Source organism: Leptonychotes weddellii, chromosome 1 (genome assembly GCF_054177405.1).
Source record: "Leptonychotes weddellii isolate Sample4059 chromosome 1, ASM5417740v2, whole genome shotgun sequence".
NCBI classification, from domain to species: Eukaryota; Metazoa; Chordata; class Mammalia; order Carnivora; family Phocidae; genus Leptonychotes; species Leptonychotes weddellii.
Genome location: NC_138369.1, coordinates 191,082,815 through 191,089,207, shown reverse-complemented (window position 1 = coordinate 191,089,207; position 6,393 = coordinate 191,082,815). Strand labels below are relative to the sequence as shown.

Sequence of the window (6,393 nt, the reverse complement as noted above, 5' to 3'; positions counted from 1 at the left end):
AGGGTCCCGGTTCGGGCGGGGCGGGGAGGTGGAGGGGTCCGCGGGGTCCTCGGCGGTGCGGGGGCGGGGAGGGGGCCGTGGGGTCCCGGTCCGGGAAGGGAGGAGGTGGAGGGGGCGCGGGGTCCTCGGCGGGGCGGGGGGAGAGGGGGCGCGGGGTCCTCGGCGGGGCGAGGGTGGAGGGGGGCGCGGGATCCCGGACCGGGCGGGGAGCTGTCGCGGGCGCGGGGTCCCGGGCGGGGCGGCTAGGTGGAAGGGGCGCGGTGTTCTGGGCTGGTGGAGGGGTCCGCCCTTTGTCTTGGTTCAGCCTCGCGGCGGGGTCGGCGGGGGCTGCAGGATTGTCCTGGCTTAGTACTCGGCCCAGCCTCACCGCGGTTCTCTCTGGAGGAGCTTCCGAGCCTGGAAGTAGAGCTTCGAAGCTGCTGGAGCCCCACAGCGGGTCGGTAGCGGATGTCCAGGTGCCAGGCCCCTTGAGAATTGGGGGGGGGGGCACTGGTGCGGCGCAGGGGGCACCACTCCACTCGGGAAGGAGTCCTTCAGTCACCGCGTGCCCCAGCGGAGGCAGGAAAGCACAGTGCCATGGGACGTGCGACTTTGAAGGAAGCCGATTCTGTTTCTGCACTCAGCGGCCCTGCGGTGGGCGTGCGTCCTCACTCACTGTGCTGCCAGGTGCTGGGACCCTGGGGATCAACAGACAGTTCTGGGGGACTGACCGAGGAACAGGGCTCGAGAAGGAAGTGTATGACCTAGGGCCAAGCTGATGTGTCAGAAGGTTCCAGAAAGGCAGTATTGCTGGAGAGTGGCCTCCTGTGGGTCAGTGGAGGGGGCAGGGAGTCCTCAGACTCAGCCTCTGGGCCTGGGGGAAGATCAGGGAAGCTGGGAGTGTCAGGGTTGGGCCTGTTTGAGAAATGTGCTGGCTGCCTGTGTGGAGTACCCATGTGATCAGCAGCGGAGCCTCCCGCAGATCAGGCAGCCTGATGACCTCTGTTCCAGGGCTTTACCAGTCGGATTGCCTCGGGGCCAGTATTTTTCTCCACTCCTGCTAGCCCAGGCTTTGTTGAGTTCTGTTAGCCCAGCAAAGCACCCTTCTTGTGTGACCCTGCTGAACGTTTATTTCAGCGCATGACTGTTGTTCTCCTAATTTACTTCCAGTGTGTGGGTGTGTGTGACGTTTCCGAGGCAGCTGTCTGCACTGTGTAGGGAACGGTTTGGTCTGGATTGAGTTGTAAGCACAGATGTGGAGTGGGGACTTTTTTTACCGTAATAGATGGATAATATGCCAAAATTCTGTCTCTCTCAGTGGCTAGCGGATGTGTGCATAATTGCAGCGGTGTGTCAGGAGTGGCCCTGATTGATTGACCCCTCTGTTACTCGTAGTGCCCTGGAGTTCGGAGAGGTGTGCGGAGGCCCTCCTGCGTGAGTGGGCTGTCCTTTGGTGACTTTAATTTGTTTCCTCCTCAGGGAATTAGACCAGAGCTGTTGCTGTGGTATTTCAGCTGAAAAGCAGCTTCTTTGGCCGCACGGCATTCCACTCACTGTAATTCGGTGGGAAGCTGCCTGTCCTTTGCTTTGGCTCATAGTAATTACCTCTGTCTGGTGGATACAACCCAGTTCCTTGGTGGGTGGTAGTGGGCTGCTGTCTCTCTCCTCAGCAACAAGTTCAAAGGGGAGGAATGATGTGCTGTGAGGGTGCTTATCCCCCAGGTATCCTGGGGGTCTGCGTTTGCCTTTCCTCGGAGAGGGGCACTGTGGGAGCAGTGAGCGCTCCCCATTCAGAGTATGTGCTCAGTGTGGGAGTTTTGCTGCTTGTCATACTGTAGGAATGTGACTACACTGTTGATGATGTTGGTCTTCCTTGCAAGGGTATTGGGGTTCTTCAGAGAAACAGAACCCGTAGGGTATCTATAGCTGTGGAGAAAGAGATGTATTATGAAGGATTGGCTCACGTGATTGTGGAGGCTGGGAAGTCCCATGACCTGCGGTTTGCAGGTTGGAGTCCCAGGAAAGCTGCTGGAATTCAGTCCATGTTGGAAGCACCCGGGACCCAGTGTCTGAGGGCAGGAGAAAATAGGTGTCCCAGCTTCAGCAGAAAGAGTAAATTCCCTATTCCTCTGCCTTTTTTGTTCATTGGGGCCCCTCTATGGATTGGGTGATGCCCTTGCATTGGTGAGGGCAGTATTCTTTATTCGGTCTACCAGTTTGAACGCCGATCCCCTGAAACACCCGGGAATGTTTTACCAGCTACCTGCGCCTCCCGTAGCCCAGTCAGGTTGACACGTAAGTTAACTGTCACAGCAATCCCGGGCCAACAGTTTCTGATGTCTTACTATGTGTTTGGGGACACGGGGGGAGCGTGGGGACACAGGACCCAGGGCACACTGAAGATCTGTCGAGGGAGGCTCCAGGAATCACAGCGGCCTCCACAGGCCGTGGAGCCCGCCCTGTGTGTGGGGTAAGACTCCGTCCCAGAGTCTCATCTGTACATCGGGGGTGGGGGGGGATGACCCTGAGTACCAGCTGCCTGAAGGATGCAAAAGAGCTCTGTTGTGGCCTGTGCAGGTCCCCCCCTGACTGCTCCTCACGAAGGGCACTGGATTTGGAGGGGGGCTTGCTGTTCCTCGCCTGCCCGTCTCCTGTTGTAAGGGGTTACAGCATGTATACAGATGGTGCCTGTTATCTGTGCATACAGATGGTCCCCGACTTACACGGGTTTGACGTAAGATTTTTCTTCTTCGTGGTGATGCGAAAGGGACATGCATTCAGGAGAACCAGTGCTTGGAATTTGGGGTGTGGGTCTTTGCCCAGGCTAGCGATGTGCGGTCCTGTCCTGGGGCTGGGCAGCCCCGCGGTCGCACAGCCATTCTGTCAGTCACTTTGGGTACAGTATTCGGTCAGTTACAGAGCTATTCAACACTCTCTCGTAAGACAGGCCACGTGCGAGCTGATTCTGCCCAGGTGTCGGCCAACGGAAGTGTTCTCAGAACGTTTAAGGTTGGCCAGGTGTATTAACTGGATTTTTGATAGGCTGTTTTCCACCTACAGTGGGTTTCTTGGAATGTAACCCATCCTAAATCAAGGAAGGGCTGTACAACACTCATCGCTCTTTTGTTTCTACTGAGATAGGAAGATGAGCGGGACTTTTTGTCTGACGAACTTTGCACCCTTGTTTCACGTGTGAAGCTAGTGAAGTAAGTGCTCTGTCACCGAGCAGAGTGGGCACGGTGTCCCCGGAGGGGCTGGCCGGCGCCGCCCTCTGGCCTGAGGTGTGACACATGCACAGTGAGTGTGTGCTTCCTCATTTCTTTACTTTTACAAAACAGATCTCTTTATACGCGCTAGTGCGTGTCCTCTGTCCTGAATGGGCTCCCCTGAATCCCGAGGACACAATGTGACGAGGGGCCACGGGCTGGCATATCCGAACACAAGGATCTTCTTCTTTTGGTCTTTTCATTTAATTTTCAAAGGGAACGATACGTCAAGTTTTCTAATCATTGGTAAATGGACTCTCAGAGATTTCCAGTCCTGGGACTTCCAGAGTCAGGATATGGACACTTAGTGTTAGACTGGGCAAATACGAGGGCAGTTTTTACTTCTCTCTGGCGATCAGTGTGTGGTTTTCTGTGCCCCGGTCTTTGAAGCAGGAGGAAGTGGGTAATGTATGTTGGTCAGATGATAAGGTGTTTCTGGAGGGAGAGAATGGAGCAACCTTTCCCCAGCGCTGCCCCGTTTTCAGGAGTGCTGTCTAACCGAGGCTTCCGCCTGTGTTGACAGCTGCCCGGTGCTTGGCGGCAGAGGGGGCAGGAGGAGGGCTGGTCTCCACGGACTCTTGCTCTCTAGTCCAGAGGCCCTGGGGTGGACGAGCTTGATGTGTATCGTGGAGCTTAGTTCACACGAGTCCAGCTATCAAAAAGACTTTAAAAAGGAAAAAAAAAAAATCCCCATGAAAAAGTTCCTGTCCGCCCCGCTCCCTGTGGCCACTCAGTTCAGATTGATGAGAAGTACGTCTTGTCTTGTAGAATTTTTCAAGAAGGACTTGAGAGTGGGTGTGTCAGCAGCTCTGCAGATTTTCAGTGGCTCCCTGCCTACCTCTTTGTTTAGAAAAATGTCAGAGCTGCAAAAAGTTGAAGGAATAAATAGCACAGTGAACTTGCAGATGCCTCTCTGTTCTCCAGCACTTCCTGTTTGCTTTGCCCCTCCCTCCCCATGTCTGCTTGTTACTGTTTTAACCAAACCGTCTGAGAGTTGGTTGTCTGTGGCCCTGCGCCCCGAAATTCCTCAGGGTGGGCCTCCCGAGGATGAGGGCGTTCTTAATCACAGTTGGGGCTGTACCGAGCGAAGTCTGGATGGTTAGCATTGGTGCGCTCCTCGAACACCACGACGTAGCAGAGGGTTTCTGTGCTCTCTTCACCAGTCGTCCCAGTAACGTCCAGCTCCATTCATCTGGAACACCTCCTCCCTGTGCTGTCAGAAAACAAGTTTGTGGAAGGCCCCTCGGTTGGTCTCGTCTGGTGTTGTCTAACTTGGATTCTGGTGCATTTGGACAGGATTCACCCACACGTGGCTGCGTCCTTCCCCCTGCACCCCTGGGGGCACCTGCCAGCATTTTGTCCCATTGCCCTGTCCTTATCATGGTGGTACTTTGATTACTTCTTCATAAGTGATTGAACTGGGGGGGGGAGGAGCTTTGAGACCATAAGTGTCCTGTCACCTCACAGACGGGCACAGTGGTCTCAGCGTCCAGATTTACCAAGGTGATTGCAGAATGGCGGGTCTTCACCCATTGCTTCTCCTTGGCTGCTTGACCTTCCCTCTGTTTGTTCCATGTCCAGGTGAAGTCCTGGACCATTCAAGAGGTTAGAGTTCATTACTGTCAGTCACTTTGATTTGTCATTGTCCCCATTTGGCAAGGAGGACCCCACCCCCTTCACGTGGGCATCTGGTCCTTTTGTCATTTACCCCTAAGTTGGTGCCACTCTGACGCAGTAGTCTGTCCGAGGCCCATCTTGTCCTTTCTCTGTCCCAGTGCCAGGATCAGCTGTTTCTCCCAGGAGTCCTGGCTCCGTTTGGTAGGGGAACGGTGTCTAGAAACTAAGGCCCCTGTACGGCCAGGTGTTGTCCTCCGGGCCCCTCGGTGGACAGAGTGGGACGGAGCCCCAGGCGCCAGTGCCCGGTTGCTGTCGTCGGCCACCGTGACCCTGCGGTGCTTGCAGAAGTCGAGGTGCTTCACGGCTTGTCCGTTCTCCTTCCCTTCGCGGAGCTAAGTCAGGTGTGTTGTGAGAGCAGCGCTTGGCGGGAGGCGTCGGCACACCGCCGGGGCGCTGGGAGGGGCTGTCCGGCGGTGGCCGCTGCGGGGCAACATGTGACGACCAGGCTGTCGCTGTGTTGGAAATAGAGCAGGGCTGTACTCGGTTGGCGGAATGGAGGAGAGTCAGACCCACTGGCACCCCGGCCGCTTCACGGCGCCAGGCCCCTCTGTGCGCGCCCTGCTCCGCGGCATGCCCACCCCTCGGGATGTCCCCCTCACGTTCTGCTGGGTCTCCTCTGTCCACGGGGCGTCCCGTACCCTCCGCTTAGGCTTCGTGAGGCCCTCACTGCGCCTGTCACGAACTAGAGGTTAGCATGTGTCTTCCTTTCTCTTTCGAGATGAATTTTATGTCCGACGAAATGCAGGGTCTTAGGTGTGCCGTGGGGTGAGTGATACCTGTGTCACCCTGGCCCCTGTCAAGCTGCTGGAACGTGCCCATCTCTCCCGAAGGTTCAGGCCACCGCTGCCCCTTTCCCAGCGTAGAGGAGTTGATCCAGGGCTGCGCGTCCAGGGAATCCAGCAGGATTGGTCTTTGTGTCAGTTTCCATGGGCCCCCATAATGTTCCTAAGATTCGTCCGTGTCTTCTGCATACGATGCACTTCCTCTCCTGGTTAGGTACTGTTCTGTTGTACGACCGCACCTGTTAGCCCATCCTTCTGTGCTTGGGCATCTGGGCTGTTTGCAGCATTTTGCTGTTATAATAAAGGTGCTAGGGTGGTCAATTGGTTAAGCATCTGCCTGTGGCTCAGGTCCTGATCCCAGGGTTCTGGGATGGAGCCCACCCCCCCCATGGGCTCCATGCTCCACGGGGAGCCTGCTTCTCCCTCGCCCTCTGCTCCCCCCATGTGTGCTCACTCGAGCTCTCTCTCTCAAATAAATCTTTAAAAAAAAAATGTTGCCATGAACATTTCTCTACAAGTCTTCCTGGGGGCTTATGTTCTGATTTTCTTGAGTGAAATACTTGAGTGGGGTTGCTGAGTCCTAGGGGAGACGTAGGTGGAACCCTTTTGTGCTCCCATCCACACTGTGTGAGACTTCCCAGTTGTTCTCTGTCTGCGCCAACACTTAGTGTTGCCAGTCTTTTTAATGT

At 55.9% G+C, this 6,393-nt stretch overlaps 1 protein-coding gene across 1 annotated transcript in view; it reads left to right on the top strand.

Moving 5' to 3' along the window:
* Positions 1–6,393, top strand: part of POFUT2 (protein O-fucosyltransferase 2) — a 345,437-nt gene that overhangs the window by 305,292 nt on the left and 33,752 nt on the right. The window lies entirely within an intron of this gene.